Source organism: Cydia splendana, chromosome 10 (assembly GCF_910591565.1).
Source record: "Cydia splendana chromosome 10, ilCydSple1.2, whole genome shotgun sequence".
Classification (NCBI taxonomy): domain Eukaryota; kingdom Metazoa; phylum Arthropoda; class Insecta; order Lepidoptera; family Tortricidae; genus Cydia; species Cydia splendana.
Genome location: NC_085969.1, coordinates 16,901,427 through 16,921,293, shown reverse-complemented (window position 1 = coordinate 16,921,293; position 19,867 = coordinate 16,901,427). Strand labels below are relative to the sequence as shown.

The following is a 19,867-nucleotide window of genomic DNA, read 5'->3' as shown; positions in this document are numbered from 1 at the left end:
CTTATGCCTTACATTAGCTTTCTAAGGTGAATTTAATAATTACCACAGCATGGCCTCATAGGAAATAAGACTAGTTTGCTAGCCTCTGCTTATATAGTAGATGAGTCTTAGTCTTCTTCTATACTACGTAGGTACGGGGCATTGGGTAATAGTTGCATTATCAGCTGGTAATGTAGCTCCTTGAAAAGCCGGCAGTGTTATTTTCATCGCCATCGTCGGGAGTACGGTCTTCGCGTATAGGCACAGCACGGATCACAGATCAGACAGTAGTGGCCATGGTGGTGGTGTAACTGAAACATCATAAGAACTGGTATTAGAATTATTACTATACTTACTATGTACTAATATTACTGTTTGACATCTTCATTACATTACTAGGAATTTCATTATTATTTAGAACAGCGGTAGGCAACAGGCGGCCCGTGAACCTCTCACTTGCGACCCGCGAGCCCCCTTGGCTATTTTGTATGTAATATTGACAAACGACAATGTTTGATAAAGTAACACATATTAACAAAGTGCGGCCCGCTTCAACTTTTTAACTACTATGTGGCCCTTGGCTGCTAAAATGATGCCGACCGCTGATTTAGAATACTAATTTTATGATTCTTATTTTCTTTAGACGCTAGTTTACAATGACTTCGCCATTTTGAAAGTTTTCGACGTGTAATAGTTACATGTCGTTGAAATGTCGCCGGGAAACAGACACACACCAACAATGCGCGTGCTATCCCTGGGGAAAGCGTATCTAAGTATAAGCCTATAGTAGGACCTATGCCGATGGTTGTTGGATCTGTCGGCGAATGAAACAGCTTTCTCGTCACCCCCCAATGCAAATCTACACAATGGATGGTTAACTTCATAGCTACAGTCCAAAACGCAGACATATTCGCAGACAAGTGGCCGTCCCTACAACGTAGTATCAGGATTTTTTTAAACTCTGCCTATGTTACTTAATATCAGTTTTTTTTTTAAATATCTAGGTAACTTAGTAATACATAATATGTATGTTAGCGGCTTTCCAAAAATAAGAGTAATAATACCGCATTCTTATTTACTTGTGTTCATTTATAAAAAGTAAGGTGATTGAACTTCCCAATTTTACTTTAGTTAAAATAATTAAACAATTGTGACGTCACTACCGGTCAGCCCACCTCACCTGACGAACAGGTGGAAGTGGTCGAGATTGGAGGGGCGATGGTCTAATAAAAGGCCTTGCACCTCATTAAAGCGACCATTATTATCTGAGCAACCTTAGGAGTAAGACCTTAACAGCCTATGCTGACAAAAAGTGTCCTAAAAGTGTATTATTGTCATTTATTGTACGATGGTGCTACTAATATTACTGTAAATAGCTAAAGTGCTGATAGTTTAAAAAGTGTGCTGTGTAAAGTTATAAATGAACGATAAATATGAGTATTTTACAACGAAGTTTCTTTTCTACAACGAAGACCTCAGCCTTCCTACTACGAGTTACCACGATTAGCGCTCAAAAGGAAGCCGAGCCCTAACATCAGAAGTGCGCAAGAGAACCTGAAACGCCATGTGGATTGGATGAGCAACAAGTTATATTTGCTGCATACATTAAAACACAATTCAACAACCGAAGAAGAATCAACGTGTTGCCAATTATCGGTGGCCAATTTACGACACGAGCAGTAACTCATTTGGTTAACGTTTTAGTAAATGTTGTTGTACACAATATTATCTGGTGAGACGCTTTCATTTTGACAAATTTTAAGTTTGAATTGATTTATTTTAGAAAAAAAATAATGCATGTGCGATGAGCGTTGTGATTAAATATACTTAAAGTAACCGCAAAAATGGTACTGGGACATCTTAATACTTATCTATACAAAGAAAACTTACTAAAATCATCGCCAGTGGTTGTTATTCTTGTAATGCATTCTAAATTCCGTATAAACACAATAGGTCACACAGTAATCGAGTAATAAAAGCAATCAAAATCTTTCACAACAAAGCAAAAACTAATGATAAAAAGAGATAATGTAACTTTATATCACTACATCGCCAGCCACTCACATTTAAGTAAACATTTAACATGGAATTATGAAGGCACATAGCTCAAACAAGTTATCTACCCACATAATCCTAGAATTGCTAACTTGAATGATAATAGTAAAGTAATACCTATTCAATCTTATTTGTAACCGTGATTACAAGCTTTTTGATTTTTTTTTATGAATGACATTAAGATAATTTAACGGACAACTTTTAAACATTTATTTCGAAACCAGTTTTAGAATACATTAAATATGTGGGCGATAAAGGGCTGATATTATGATGAGGGTGATGAAGAAATTAAACATATTTTCTTGTTAATAAATATCATTTATTCTATACAACGCTAACAAAATATTTATTCTACGTGAATTAATATATTACGTTTATTAATAATTCGCCATACTTTACGAGCGAAATCGTTGCATAATTATCAAATTTTTATCGCATATTTTCGAATCAATTTATTAAGTATGAATTTTGAAAATTAATCCACAATAAGTAACATAATATCAAATTACATAACTGATGCACATTTAGTATACCGCGTAAATCAATATCTCTCAGTAAAATCCATCAGAATACAGCTTGAAAGTCACACGTTTAAATAAAACGGTACAACCAAAACGTACGTAGAAATGTCAAAATTCTGCTTATTTTATTTTGCTCAACTACGATCCATTTCACGGTGTAAGTAGCTGTACTGTTGTTAAAAGTTATCACCTCCAAATACATTTACTTTAATATATGGCAATGTTATGAATATCATTATGCATTTCATTCATATATATAAACAAAATTAAAAAAATATATATAGGTACATGTGATCAGTATTAATCATACTTTATTTGTATGTACTGTAATAACATTAGTTGTACGTTAAGCAAATAATTAATATTTTATTAATAGAAATAACATGTGTGATAAATAGTAGCCTCAGATTTCTGTGTTTTGTTGTAGAAGTACGTGTTGTTGTGGCGCCGCCCTGCTTTTGGATTCTAACACACATCAGGATTTACAACAGGAGGAAACCGATTTAAATACAAAGATGCAAAAGAGACATTAATTTACGAGTGTTTAAACTTAACGTTATGTAAGTACGTATTCAAGTAGCAATGATTCAAGTGATCAGAGGAGACATAATGATATGTTGTAGGTACTTGTGATTTATGATTACTTATCTCGTATTAGTCAACTACACTAGGTACTAGTTACAATAGTAGTAGTTACTTATCAAGTTACAAATTATCATGAAGCCAATCCAAATCTGACAGATGTCCTTTACATGGTAACACAAAATGACAAATCATAAATCGATTCATTAAGGACAAAGTACAAAACCACAATATTGTCATCTCTTTAAAACAGCCAATATTTTGCTATAATGATACTTATTACAAAAAAAAAATGTAGAGACCATTTAATGAAGAATACCGTTTATTACCAATCCAACCACATAATGATTTTTTTTTTGGAAAAACCCTTTAGCATGCCATAGGTAATATTCAGTCATGAATGAAAATATGAAAATTCCACACAAGATAAAAATCCGAACAGAGTGATTGAGTGAATATCGCTTTTTGAACTTTTACTATTGTATATTTTTTGCAAATTCAATTTAAGATCCTACGTGAACAACTATCTATAAAAACAACCACGTTAAGTAATGTGTGTGCCACTTACTTAGATTCATCAGAAGGATCTAGTCTAGTAACTGGGCTATTGAAAGATTTGAAAGTATAAACAGTTGCCACTTGTTTGGATGGTTCAGAGGGACTACTCCAACAAATGGGCCATTAAAAGGATAAAAGTTGCCACTTATATGGATGGTTCAGAGGGATTTATCCAATAACTGGGCCGTTCAATAAATGGGAACCATAGTCTGCCGGCCACTTGCTGTAACGAATATGAAGGGCTTCAGTGACTGGGCCGTCCAACTAACTGGTTCCCTAAGCTCAGACTTTATTTTATCTGCCACTTGTTTGGATCGGTCATACAGATTTAGTACAACTGGGCTGGTAAATTTACTGAGCATTCCTTATTTTTAAACCGATTACTCGAGCACGAGTTTCGGCTCATCAATTGATCCTTCTCATCCTAAATTCAAGTTAATCTTTGTTTAGCAACGTTCAAGACAGGTTCAACTTCGTGTTTGGTCTTCATGTGTAATATGAGTTAAGAAATAAAGTACAGAAATTTAAATAGTATAAACAATAATACAAACAATTTATCATTCCAAACATCAAAGAAATACTATAGCTTTAATTTGAACTTAAACAAATTAATAACAGCTTCTATTAGAAAATATTTAAAATAGCTTTTATGATAATATAATATTAAATTAAAAGCACTTAAACTACCCCATCGTGCAAATCCATTGTGTAGTGTTGTGTTTCTCTTCTTACTTTTTAAATTGATCATTAACGCTTTTTGGATGAGGTGGAGACTTTAAACCACAGTTTTTTTTTGTATTCTCATCTTATGTAAAGCTTATGATGCTTACTTAGTCTTTGTTTAGAAGCGTTAAACTTCATGGTTGGTTCTCATATATTAATGAGTTATATTGAATCAATAAATTCCATAAACAAATTATGATCATTTAATCACTTTAGATACCAAAGAACTAATTTTAATAGAATTTCACTTACCTTTAGTAAATAGGAAGTATGCTGCGTAGTGTCACTAAATATAACTAAACCCAAGATTTACAATTCAGCAAATTTAATCAATCGTAATAATCGGTATTAACCGACAAAAGATGTCAAAAAAAACTACACTTAGGTACATAAAAACTTAACTAAATGCATTATAAAAGAAGGCAACCGGGAGGTTTTTCTTGGCGCTTCTTTTCCACCAGAGCCTTTCCGAAGCGTCGGTAAACTCATTTTTCCTTTGGCAAAAATAAAAACATACAAAAAAAATATTAAAAATAAAAAACCAACATTAATTTAAAGGTACAAGCAAGTAAATATCTTTTTAAAAGTACTTGTGAATTAAAATGGATTGAAAATAATTAAAACATTCAAACCCCTAGGATCAATTCTATTATTGAATTATCACTTGATGTCAGAATGACCGAAGCAAAAGTCATAAATAGCCGTGTTAGCGGGAACTAAACAATAATTTTATTACACTGTTTAAAATACATTTAATTTTTATTTCCAAGTGTAGTTCATTTACAGTTAAATGTAACATTAATCTAAAATCATAAGAAAAAATCATGATCGTACATAAGACAGAAACATTAATTATGTTGAATCTTTGTTAACATAAGTTAAAATAATCGATAATTCATAAAAAAAAATAACAATATGATACCTGCTGTATCTGACATACAAATCAAGCAGTAAACTCAATGAGCCGTTGTAATTGTTTTAAATCAATCTGTACTTTTACTAGTTACAACTTAATTAATACGAACACTAAGTGTCTCTGAGCACGAGCCACTGGTCAGTATGGCCGTGTTAGCGGCTTTCCAAAAATAAGAGTAATAATACCGCATTCTTATTTACTTGTGTTCATTTATAAAAAGTAAGGTGATTGAACTTCCCAATTTTACTTTAGTTAAAATAATTAAACAATTGTGACGTCACTACCGGTCAGCCCACCTCACCTGACGAACAGGTGGAAGTGGTCGAGATTGGAGGGGCGATGGTCTAATAAAAGGCCTTGCACCTCATTAAAGCGACCATTATTATCTGAGCAACCTTAGGAGTAAGACCTTAACAGCCTATGCTGACAAAAAGTGTCCTAAAAGTGTATTATTGTCATTTATTGTACGATGGTGCTACTAATATTACTGTAAATAGCTAAAGTGCTGATAGTTTAAAAAGTGTGCTGTGTAAAGTTATAAATAAACGATAAATATGAGTATTTTACAACGAAGTTTCTTTTCTACAACGAAGACCTCAGCCTTCCTACTACGAGTTACCACGATTAGCGCTCAAAAGGAAGCCGAGCCCTAACATGTATGTTAGAGATAGTTCGAAAAGTGTATAGATATTTATGAATTTTATGATACTGACTATGTATTATTAACAGTATAAGTGTCTTGGCATCTTGCAGCTGTAAACTTATACTTAGTGTTTGCCTGAATAAATAAAAAATAATAAAGAACTGCAAATCAGTGTCCATAACACTAAGTTACCTTTTAATATCCCAAATGTTAGCTCTATAGTGGAGCGCGCCTTCTTTTGTATGGCGTTATAGCCTCGGGGATTCTTCTGCGGCGCCGCTTGCAGAAATCATAAGGTGTCCCGTGTTCCCGCAGTGGATACCCGGAGTCTTCTAAAATTATAATAAGCACATTATATTAATAGTGGGTTAATATCTGCCTAAAAACCATCGCTGGTGTTACGGAACCTTTCCTGAAGGCCGCAATGGAAACATTTATTTGTAACTAACACAAACAAACGAAGAGTCTCTCACCCTAAATGCATATACAATAAGCGGCAATTATTGCCGTTCTGTCAGGGATAATAATATAAAATAAGACACAATTATATTCCTATTATTTCCGTCCTCCACATTTTGCAACTAGAGTTAGACCAAGATAAGGCTGCAACGATATTGATAGCATGCACAGTGTAGGTAAGTGTTATTTATGCGTCATAATTTCATAGAAGTTTGACGTTTAAAATAACAGTTGCACTGCGTGTGCTATCAGAATCATTGCAGTCTTTTCTTGGTCTAACACTAGGGTCATTCGAAATATTTCGTAAATAGTTTCCGTGATGAGCTAAACCTTTTAGCAGCCAAAGGCCACATAAGTACATAGTTGTTAACAATGTTGAAGTGGGCCGCACTTTATTAATATTTGTGAATTTATCAGATATTGTCGTTTGTCAATATTACATACAAAATAGCCAGCAAGGCTCGCGGGCCGGGCTGCAAGCGAAAGATTAGCAGGCCGCATGCAGCCCGCGGGCCGCCTGTTGCCGACCGCTGCGTTAAACCATTAATGAACCCCTGACGTAACATGTGCATCTATGTCTGTCTGTAGTACGTAGCTCCCAAACACACATACACTCACACAGGCTCATTGATCTTACTGTAGGATCATTTAGTGTATGATTAAGAACACAATATATATTTATATAAATTATTAAGTTATAACATACCTACCTACCTAATGTGCGCTATTTCGCTGGTACCACATGCCCGCTGCTCGAAGTAGTCTTGACTAATGCTATTGCTACATATGAAGGCGTCGTGGGTTGCCCTGCCGTACGACGCGTCCATGTTAATGATGTAGTTGACTTGTTCCCATATCTGAAAACCGAACGTTACATAATGTTAATTTATATTTCACCATAGTACGAATTTAGTTAGCTTAGCTCCCTTTTGCTTGTATTGTACAATTCTAATTTATTCCTATTTTTTCAGTCATCCACATTTTACATCTAGCGTCATTCGACAATTTTGTAAATCATTTTTTCCATGATGCGCTAACTAAACAATTCATTGATTGTGTGTGTGTGTGTGTGTGTGTGTGTGAATTAATAAAAATGAACACACACACACACATACACACACATGCTGATTAATATTACTGTGGTATCGTAGTGCGTGATTAGAAACACCAAATATATGTATATAAATTATAACACATACATACCTAATGTACACTATTTCGCTGGTGCCACACATGCCAGCTGCTCGAAGTAATCTCGACTAACGCTGTTGTCCCACCATACGACTTGTCCACGTAATTGATATGATCCCGTATCTGAAAACCAAACGTCAGTTGTTGTTAATTTCTGTTTCACTTTAGTACGAAGTTACAAAAAAAGGAAGTCAAATTCAAATCATGAATATTTTAGAGTAGGTATACAGTAGTATACACATCTTCTATAAAGTCTGGAAATAAGTAATGTAGGGCTTAGTAAATTAAATAAATTAATAATCCATACTTTCATACTAATATTATAAATGCGCGTAAAAGTGTGTCTGTCTGTTACCTCTTGACGCTTAAACCCCTGAACCGATTTGGACTAAATTTGGTATGGATATAGTTTGGGCCCCGAGAAAGGGTTAGTTTTTTTCAATCATCGTCATCATCCCACTCAGACGATGTCGCGGGCAGAAGCTAGTAATTAATAAATATCTTGGACACGGCGCGTATAGTACCTACGTCGATTCCTCTCACTGCGGCCTTGACCACCGGCAGCTTGGGCCTTGCCCCGCCGCTGGCGGCATTCTAGGTTAGTTTTTTTAATAATATGTTTATATATTTTTTATTGTTTTGTGATTTTTTTTATATTCTACTTATATATTCAAATCGTAAAAAACCTAAAAGCTAAGACATAAATCGACCTAGTCCAATAGAAAGCTAAATAAAGCTTGTATTGTGAGTACTAAATGAAGATATAATTATACAATAGATAGAATAATATAAAACATTCGATCATAACTCCGGATCATATATCTGTGATAAACACAGAAATAAATACCTTTACCAGGATTCGAGCTCGAAAATTCCTCTTTCATTGACGGGGTCACTACCGACTGGGCTAAGAGCCAGTTTAAAATTAAAATATTTTGGGATTAGAATAAACTGGTTAAGATTATTATTCCACAAAATTATTTTTACACACATGGAAAACATGAAATATACTGATCAATATATCAACCTCCTAACAGGATAAAGAGGCAATCTTTTTTTATAAGGTACACTAAAGAGACAACTTTCAAAACATTATTACAATAGTATACAGTAGTATAAATAAGAGGTAGGTTTTTTTTATAAAATTGCCCTTCAAAACAAGCACAGAAATAGACAAGCTGTTTTAGCTGCTTCTATTAGACTAATAATAATAATATATCTGCCGGAAATAAAATTGCGTATCATTTTATTAGGCAGTCGTCCGTTTTATACCATTTATATCCCTTAGCCCAGTACTTATCATCACCATCGCTTGCACGCATTAGCCTAGTTAATTTTAGATACCATCAACTCTCAATAGTCCTTACACCCTGGCGGATGCTGCCTCTGCGTGTGTTCCATGACGCGGGCAAGGGCAGCATCCGCTCGGTTTACCCCTTACATTTCATTAAGTGTCAAAAGGGACTCACGTGTTGCCTACGGCTCCGCGCACGCCTCCCAAAGGTCCGGAACACCATTGTTCCGTGATGGAAAAGATATACAAGAAGCGGTCTTCATATTCCTATGGCCCATGAAGGGTCACATGTGTGCATCGAAAACCCCTGGAATGCAGAATGAAATTATTATTACTTAATTTATGAAATATGATATAAGATTAATGTGCATTACTTCTAATGTACAATGTATGTATAACTATTTTTTTGAGAAGAGCCCTGCTAAGTATTTACTGAAATACTGGTTAAGTACTACTTAGCATCAATTATGTATATATGTAAACTTCTTTTAGAATTGGGTAGATACGTAATTATTGTATGTAGGTAAGATTACCTACATATAAGGAACACTGTGTATAGATAGAGTGGGGGCTAGAACAACCTTAACTGTAAATGTTTTATGTATTTATTTATTTTAACATTTCAATCAGGTAAGAAGACCCATATATTACAAATACAATTTGACTGGACAATTCTTCTTTTTAAACCCAAGTTTTTTTTTTAACAATATCTATCAGTATATTTTATAAATTCATATTCATTCATGGTATATTAAGTAGTACGTGCCAGGTACTCACAGTATTATTTTATCTGATATGAGGTTATTATAAATAATGTAAACAAATTTCACTTACCCGGCTTTAATGATAGCCCATACTGATAAGACCGGGGTAATTTAGCAGTTGGACACCGCTTGCTGAGAAACAGGCATCCATTTGGTCCCGGCCCACTTCATCTTGATAATCTGCCTGCCATAAAAGTTTAAATGGAAAAATAACGTAGAAGTACACTACTTTGCGAACAACTCAGTTTGAATCTCGGCATTATTTATTTATGTGATGAGCACAGATATCTGTTCCTGAGTCATTTGGTGTGTGTTTTCCATGTGTGTATTTATTATATATCACAACATAAGCCTTCTTGAGCTTATTGTGGGGCTTTGTCAATTTGGGTAAGATTGTCCCATAACATTTATATACATATATTATTAAATTAATATCTTCTGTATAATACAAAAATACATTCTATCAAATGGTATATTATTTTAATTAGATACTGACAGACACTACATAGCTTCCCATGAAGGTAGAACTTTGAATACTTGAAACATACATCTTGTAATGCTCTAGACCTTTTATTGTGAATGTTCAATGTTTTGACTATTTGATTAATGACTTACGAAATAATCTAAAAAGTATACCTTATTGAACAGGGTCCTACAGCTATTTCGTCGTGGATGTGGAAATATGCAGCGTGGTATCTACAAACTCCGCGTCCAGAACTTTCACTTAGCGGAATTTTTCTCGCATTAGGCACCTATAGAAGCGGCTTGTTGCCGGATTTCTTCAGCCAGGTTCTCTTGCGACAGAAACATCTTTGTAATAGTTCACAAACAAACAGTACAATTTCACGCAGCACGACACAATCAACTATAATAATAAGATACACGAAGGGCATGATACCCTATTATGACAGAATGAAATTGCCAGGTCATGAAATTGAAAAACAGGAGCACTGCTTTGAAACTGCGAGTTGATCGAGCATAATCCCCAAATATCTATTTATTCATCCCGCTGCAGTGCTCAAAAACCGAGGACATTCAAAATATTTGCAAAACAATGCGCGGATTCACTGCCACAAAAACGGGATAAAAAGCTGAAAGGTGAGTTATCTGGCAGCACTGTGATAAACGAAAGAACAACGTTAGCTCTTGAGGTAACGTGTGTTTTGACAGTTCTTTACGAATTTCGTGCTGTCAAAAACTCCGAAAATTGCGTTTCGCGGTAGGTCTATGGAACGTTATTCGATCCATAATCGTCTTTCGAACGGGCCGCTCGATGACGGCTGTCTTCGCGGTAGCAAACCGTGTTTTATCTGTCAGAATTGCCCGCAATTGACGATTTTCGGTATTCGCGGTAGCCCCACTGAGTAGCAGGTAGTCAGTTGTAAAATCCTGGCTAATGTCAGAATGTCGCTTAAGGCATAAAGACACATCGATAGAAATCTCAATCATTTATATTTATAACATTCGATTAAGTAATTTCCACGTTACAGAGGAACATACAGTCAGCAGCAGAAGATGCTAAGCGGGCGAGGTGTTCACAATTACCTTGACACGCGAATTACTCTTATAACCTTAACAATAAAGTCGCGCCAAGATCATTTTGAACACCTCGCCCGCTTAGCAACTTCTGCTGCTGACACTACAATAAAAAATCTCAGTGTAACAAATACAAAAACTTTATTTATTTGTGCTGTATGAAATATCTTGTACTTATTACTACATTATATGGGGCATTATCTATGAAAAGGGACCTTATTGTTACGTAACGATATATTTAACGAAAAAGTTCCACCCGCCATCCTGACGTCAGAATGTGACGTGACCTGTGAAATCTTGGATTATATCGCACTCTAAGTATGTAGTTATTGTGTACCTACCTTCAGTGTACTTGCGTAAACTGTGAATAGAAATCAGTCTACTTCTTCCAGAAACGAGATATTTAACGAAAAAGGTCGCCATACTATAAAGAATAGAAAAGCGGAAACATGTAGGGCACCGAAACCTCATTGACATCATAATGACACATCATCAAAGAATATAATACTCACTAGGAGCACACCTTGCACATCATGCATCACTAGGTCAATCACATGGCCTACCGTCAAACACAACAATCGAAAGTTCGGTTTCTGCCTCTCTATCACTCTTGCTTATTCGATCGATAGAGAGGCAGATAAAGAGATTTCGATTTTCGCATTTCGCGGTAGGCCACCTGTAAACAAACCGCCTTGGTGCATCAATGTCATAGTGAAAACTTGTCAAAAACTGTTTAAGGCCTAGTATGTATATGTTACTCTATGGCTTACTAAATAAATTAGTGCTGCACTCTGGCGGCAGAATATTGCAGTAATACTCCCTAATTATTTCGATTACTACTAGAGAAGGTACTACAGATTTTATAGGTTCACTCACCAACCTGACGTCAGCGGGCGCAGCGTGGTTCCATTTTTATCGTCTGTCACTATGATAAGCGATAAAAATGTGACCGTGCTACCGCCGCAGGTTGGCAGGTGGACTTTAGTTTGAGCATAGCTCGTTTGAGGGACGAGAAATCTGATTTCTATTAAAGGTTTACAGAAGTACACTGAACACACACACAGAGGTACACTATAACTACATACTTGGAGTGCGGTATAATCCAAGATTTCTCACCTTTTTCGTTAAATATCTCGTTTCCGGAAGAAGTACACTGATTTATATTCATAGTTTACGCAAGTACACTGAAAGTACACTATAACTACCTACATACTTGGAGTACGGTATAATCCAAGATTTCACAGGTCCACCCGCCATCCTGACGTCAGAATGGCGGGTGGACCTTTTTTGTTAAATATCTCGTTTCCGAGAGAAGTACACTGGATTCTATGAAAAGTACACTAAAGTACACCGAAATGTTTATAAATATTTCGTTCAAATTCGCTGAGTTCCACCGCCATCCTGACGCTCACTAATTTAAGGTGGGGAATAAAAAAATGTGAGACTGTGACAAGGACAAACAATAATAGCGCTTTCGCTGCTACTCCTACTGAAAGGTACATAAGACTATCCCGTTCGCTCATTTCCCCCACCCATCATGCCTTATCCAGTTAAAATACTAGATTCATGCGTACTTAGCATTAACCATGGTCTAATAAAACATGGTCTTCTATTCCCAGAGTGACACGGGCCTACGTCACAATAACATTGCCACTTTATTTCAACATAACATGTTACATGGGTACATTATACCTATGGTTAATAAGTTAAAATATTTCTTTATAATTTTATAATTTTCATTTATATGTATTTTATCTTAAATTTTACAATAACACGTCATTTTTAATTATTCGTTAGCAATATCTTCCGATTCACAAAAGAAATTTCAGACGTTCGGGTAATTCTGTTTACATTACTGGCACCACAGGATAGCGCTGTCACATTTGACAATTCGGATCTAGATAACTTCATGCCCTGACCGTCATCCTTGTCGAACGCGTGTTAATTGTTATTTCCTTCTCGCTCAGTGTCAGCAGTCGCAGTGTTTTCCAAACTTTTCACGTCGTAAGCTTGGTAATTAATGTGTAACTGTGAATTAGTTTTTCAAACGTTTGTCTTGTATAGATAAATAAAGTTTAATTTAATACATTAGATTAGTTTTATTTTACTATGTTTCTACATGAATAACTTAAAATTAATGCCGTTAAAATAATTTTCACCGTTGGTTAAAATTCTCCCACATTTTAAAGTTTGAGAACCTGTAAACAGCATGATGACGTAGGCCCGTGTCAGTTAGGTCATACGCGAATCTCGGAATAGAGTACCAGGCGGAGTATATTATTATACCATGGCATTAACAGAGTGACAAATTCCGATAGGCATGTTTGAACGTAGCTAAAATTTGGTATTTACCGTTCTTCTTGCATTCCTGCCATTTCCTGCCGCTATTTTTTAAAGCGAGTGGGTAATAATATAACCACCATTGACCATCTGGTCAAGCAAAGATTGTCAGTAAAAAAGGCGCGAAATTCAAATTTTCTATGAGACCATATCCCTTCGCGCCTACATTTTTCAAATTCGCCGCCTTTTTCTACTGGCAAGATCTGCTTGACCAACTTTAGTACCTAAATCAAAATACTTAGTTATTTGTTTTACAAGGGGGCAAAGTTGTTGTTTAATTTAACCTCTCGTGCTAATATTGATACCCGAATAATGGAATCTTGAGCGTTGCGAATGGTTTCCAGGCACTAGGGTTAAACAAATTATGCCACCGAGTGAAACAAATATTGTCTCGAATTGACAAAAATATTCAATATTTTATATTTTTTACACTTAAACTCAACTAGAAATGTCGATTTTGGAAGTAGATTTATTTTTATTTCTTAGTAGGTATAAAGGTGTGTCCAGACAGGGACAATTTTTCGCCTATCTGATTAAATTGTCCGATCAAATGAGGCCGTGCGGACGAAAACGCGAATTTCGCTCGCCGATTTCAACCGCCGATTATGACCGATATTACCGATAAAATGAGGTGCGGAGTGCGGACGCAAGAATACCAATTTGTGACGCTAGTATTCGCGTTTGGGGGCATTTTTTTTAATTTAGAGCGCTCCCATAAATTTAAAATAGGTGATAGTGGCCAAATTGGCGTTTGCGTCCCCACCACCTGATTTGATCGGACAATTTAATCAGATTGGCGAAAAATTGTTCTCGTCTGGATAGGCCTATATTGGTAACGGTGTCCTGTAAGCCTACCGCGAACCACGTTCGACTTCTTGCCTCCCTGTCACACTTACGTACGAATTTACAAGTGCGACAAAGAGGCAATACGTCAAACGTGGTTCGCGGTAGGCCCTCTGCATGATATTACGTAGAACGAAAAACTGCTGTTAAGCCCGCTCAACACTCGTGCACGAATCGCGTTCGCGGCTTCGCGCCGCGATTCGCGCACGAGTGTGGAGGGGGCTTGACGAATAGCCGTAAGCGTAACAGACTACCACACCGCGGTCACGGTTCAAACTTTTTCATACCTACCCCAAGTTTTAGTAGAAAGTGAAGAGCACTGAGCATCAAGATCATTAAAACCATGGTATAATAATATACTCCGCCTGGTACTCCATTCCCGTCTTTTCTAGGTCACCTAACTGACACGGGCTTACGTCATCATGCGACAGCGCTATATGATAATATGCGATAGCGCTATATATAGCGGCCATGTTGTTGTGACGTAGCCCCGTGTCACTCTGGGAATGGAAGACCATGTTTTATTAGACTATGATTAAAACCGTGTAAACGTTAATTAAGCATACCGCGGAGGAATCGAGAGCCTCGCCGGTAAACACGATATAGTTTCGAATGTGTCTACAGAGTTCGTGTGAACTTTCGACAAGTGTGCTAACCGCGGGCGCTCGAAAACTTGTTAATTTGATGGTTGCCAAACAAATTGGTATAATATGGAGCCCGAGTTAAAACCGGGAACATCGAGAGTAAACATTTTGATAATTCCGTTTTAGTAGTAGGGCTTACGGCGATATTTACATCGAAAGCTGCATTTTTGGCAGAAAGCAAGCCGCTTTGCCCAGTGATACTAGGGACCAATCTGAATGATTTCATCCGAGGAAACACAAATTTCATTCACTAGAATTCAAGATGGCGGACCTTTTTCAAAATGGCGGATGCAATATTTAAAAAAATTATAGACAGAACGGCTGCACCGATTTTAGTGATTGATATATCTATCAATTCGTATTGACACTTGTAATCGAATAAAAAATATGGCATTTAAGAAATTAAAGATGGCGGCCGAATATTAAGAAAATTTGGTTTTTTTTTCTTTAATTTTTTTCATTCTAATGAAAATAACAACTAAATATTCTATAATATGATCACATATTCTTTCATTTAAATGAAACCTGATAATATTATCTGCAAAATAAAAAAATAATCCTAACAATCCGTTGAGTAGTTTTTGGACTATACGCATTTCAAAAAGCGCGTAACCGCCGTTCGAATCGGCCCGCTCGCGCGGCTCGCGTCAAAACTGAGAACTTTGATGATTTAAAGGTAAAAAAGAACTGAAAACATATTTACTTTATTTATTGAGCTATAAATAAATAAATAAATTGTATTTCTGCTTATTATTTGTGACCATCACGGGAAAAGGTATAGCGGCTGGCGCTTACGTCGCTTAGCACCGCAATAGTATTGGAGCGGCGTTAATAATAGCGTAAGCGCCATCCGCCCTAAGGTACCTATACCAGTGGGTTCAAATTTATTCCTCTCTATCATCTTTGCCCGATGTGGTTGAACTGAAAGAAAAGAAAATTCATATGAAATCATATCAAAATATACCTTACCTAATATAATTAAATTAAATATATAGAGATGAACTACGCCAAACTGTCCCGCCCCTCCAATACTATTTCAATGTGTGTAGTATTGAAATAGTAATGGAGGGCGGGACAGTTTGGCGTGGTATATCTATAAGTACCTTTTGTTTTTGCAAGTGCTGCATTGCACTGTGCAGGGTAGACCCACCCTTCGACACGTGCAGCGCATTGTTTCGCAGCCTTTTTTACAGCCGCAATGGTCCAGGTATGATAATTCACGCCACATCGCCCTAGCATCAGACCATTGCGATTCCCAACTGCCATTAGATGACTTCCAACCCCAAGAGGATGGCAATGGCACAGAGGCATCATCAAGAATAAGGGCATATCACCCCATAAATGGCCTGCTTGGTATGTGAGACGGAGCGCGTGTTTATGTAATGCTGCCGATGTTGGTGGGATGCTGGTTACCAATTTATATTTGGTAGCAAATAGCTCCTTGCGTACCAAGTTGTCCGACGAATGTGATATTTGTGGGTGATATAAGTAGCAGGTGAACTTTTCCAGCACAGCCATGATTTCTTCAGGAAGGCTTTGTAATGGCTGCGATATTTCTTTCAAAGTTGGTGTAACTTCAGGGTGTAACAATCACGTTTTGAAGCAAGACTTCTTTCCTTTTGTATGGAAGTAAGAAGTAGTGTCACACCTTGTAGAGGCGTTCACGCCACGAAGAGCGGTTGATCTGTCAGGACCCAAAGTATTTGCTATTTATGAACATCGATATAACGGCGTTTATTTGCAGTCCCAGTTAGTAGCCATAACTCTTGCAGGCCACTATCAATTGAAGATTGATGATATGATATCAATAACACCAAAACATCTGTATCGGAAGATCTAATCAAAATACGCCTAATTCCCTGTTCTGCCTGATCTTTTGCGTGAAGTACGATGCGGCCATCAGCTTCTTCCGCATGTGTTTCTATTCATAAGATCAGGCAGAACAGGGAATTAGGCGTATTTTGATTAGATCTTCCGATACAGATGTTTTGGTGTTATTGATATCATATCATCAAACTTAAATTGAGAGTGGCCTGCAAGAGTTATGACTATTAACTGGGACTGCAAATAACGCCGTTATGGCGATGTTCATAAAATAGCAAATACTTTGGGTCCTGACATATCAACCGCTCTTCGTGACTTTCACGCCTCTACAGGGTGCGACACTACTTCTTACTTCCATACAAAAGGAAATAAGTCTTGCTTCAAAACGTGGTTGTTACACCCTGAAGTTACACCAGCTTTGAAACAAATATCGCAGCCATTACAAAGCCTTCCTGAAGAAATCATGGCTATGCCGGAAAAGTTCACCTGCTACCTATATGACCCACAAATAGCACATTCGTCGGACAACTTGGTACGCAAGGAGCTATTTGCTACTAAAAAGAAATTGGTAACCAGCATCCCACCAACATCGGCAGCATTACATAAACACACGCTCCGTCTCACATATCAAGCAGGCCAGTTATGGGGTGATATGCCCTTATTCTTGATGATGCCTCTGTGCCATTGCCATCCTCTTGGGGTTGGAAGTCATCTAATGGCAGTTGGGAACCGCAATGGTCTGATGCCAGGGAGATGTCGTGAATTATCATACCTGGACCATTGCGGCTGTAAAAAAGGCTGCGAAACAATGCGCTGCACGTGTCGGAGAGTGGGTCTACCCTGTACAGTGCAATGCAGCACTTGCAAAGGCAACTGCAAAAACGAAAGGTACTTATAGACAAACCACGCCAAACTGTACCTAATACATTGAAATAGTACCTAATGGAAGTTAATTTGGCGTAGTTCATCTCTATATATTTAATTTAATTATATTAGGTATATTTTGTTCTGATTTCATATGAATTTTCTTTTCTTTCAGTCATCCACATCGGACGAAGATGATAAAGAGGAATAAATTTGAACCCACTGGTATAGGTACCTTAGGGCGGATGGCGCTTACGCTATTATTAACGCCGCTTCAATACTATTGCGGTACTAAGCGACGTAAGCGCCAGCCGCCATAACTTTTCCTGTGATGGTCACAAATAATAAGCAGAAATACAATTTATTTATTTATTTATAGCTCAATAAATAAACTAAATATGTTTTCAGTTCTTTTTTTACCTTTAAATCATCAAAATTCTCAGGTTTGACGCAAGCCGCGCGAGCCGGCCGTTTCGAACGGCAGTTACGCGCTTTTTGAAATGCGTATAGTTCAAAAACTACTCAACGGATTGTTAAGATATTTTTTTTATTTTGCAGATAATATTATCAGGTTTCATTTAAATGAAAGAATATGTGATCATATTATAGAATATTTAGTTGTTATTTTCATTAGAAGGAAAAAATTTAAAGAAAACACAATTTTCTTAATATTCGGCCGCCATCTTTAATTTCTTAAACGCCATATTTTTTATTCGATTACAAGTGTCAATACGAATTGATCGATATATCAATCATTAAAATCGGTGCAGCCGTTTTGTGTCTATAATTTTTTTAAATATTGCCGCCGCCATTTTGGAATAGGTCCGCCATCTTGAATTCTAGTGAATGAAATTTGTGTTTCCTCGGATGAAATTATTCAGATTGGTCCCTAGTATCACTGGGCAAAGCGGCTTGCTTTCTGCCAAAAATGCAGTTTCTTTTCGCTAAGCTCTATCACTATTTCTATCGCGCGAATAATGCAAGAGCTGCAAGAGCGATTGAGATGGAGATAACTAAATTTAAATTTTCGATGTTCGCTACACCAAGGGGCTGTCCATAAATTACGTCATCGATTTTTGACGATTTCTGACCCCCCCCCCCTTATCATCCAAAAATCATGCTTCCAATGACCCCGTTTCCTCCTACGTCATGCTACCATCATCCGGTGTCCAGACCCCCCCGCCCCTAATTTGAATTGACGTAATTTATGAATAGCCCCCAAGGGCAGATTCAGGCGGTTGACTTTTGCGGGTTTGCCTAAAAGGAGATTTGAAATGATTAGGGTAGTTTTGGGGTGGACAAGTCTGCTGGATTAGTGATGATAGATGTGTGGAATTGGCCACGGACACCCATTTCAAGGGTGAAATAGTGATACTACGTAGTTGTGCAGATTCCCCCGTTTGACGAAAACTAAATAAGGGCCAGTTGCACCAACCACATAACGGACTGATCAACATCACTCAACAGAGTACCTACTATGAAAATTCCCATACAATCAAATTTAGCGAACGCTTTAACGGTGACAGACGGTTTGGTGCAACCGACCCTAAGTAAATAACACCATTTACCTACATATAATATCATTCTGATGTCGGTTTTGGACCACATTTGGGTGAACATTAATTGGGCGTTTTCACGGTATTTGAATTTTCACTAAACCTACTCCCTACCATGTCCTTAATGGTAATTGTAGTAGAAACCCTTGCAAGTACATCTTGCGTGGGCAGCTGGTTGAAAATCATCTCGAGCTTTCCGTGCTGGAAGGGCAGGATGCTGGGTAAGTCTTCGGAGGGCAGCGTAATGTTCAAGAAGCGGTACAATCCCTGTAAGAGGTTTAAAGTTTTTCGCTATACCTCTCGCGTCGAATGATGGTCCCTATGAAAGTTCATTTATTTTTTATATGGAGTAGCTGTCACGTAAAATGTTGGACACATTTTTTGGAAGTGTAGCACCTTAATTTATGAAGAAATTGAACATTTAAGCAATAAATAGGTACGGCAATAAAATATACCCAACAAAAGAGACTTGAGGAAACTGTCATAGGGACCGTCATTCTACGCGAGAGGGTATAATGAACGAATTAATGAATGATGTATTTATACGAAATGTGCAAAACTCAATTGGAGATTCC

General features: G+C 37.0%; 1 long non-coding RNA gene across 2 annotated transcripts; it reads right to left on the bottom strand.

The window, feature by feature from the left end:
* Window positions 1-213: 213 nt before the first annotated feature.
* Window positions 214-7,289, bottom strand: LOC134794619 (uncharacterized). 2 transcript variants are annotated; one of them, XR_010144700.1, is made up of 3 exons: window positions 7,147-7,289; window positions 6,170-6,309; window positions 214-290 (listed from the first exon to the last, which is right to left on the bottom strand). It is a non-coding gene; the product is annotated as an uncharacterized LOC134794619 (long non-coding RNA). The 2 variants fall into 2 exon arrangements; XR_010144701.1 differs by having other exon boundaries at window positions 7,151-7,289.
* Window positions 7,290-19,867: the final 12,578 nt, after the last annotated feature.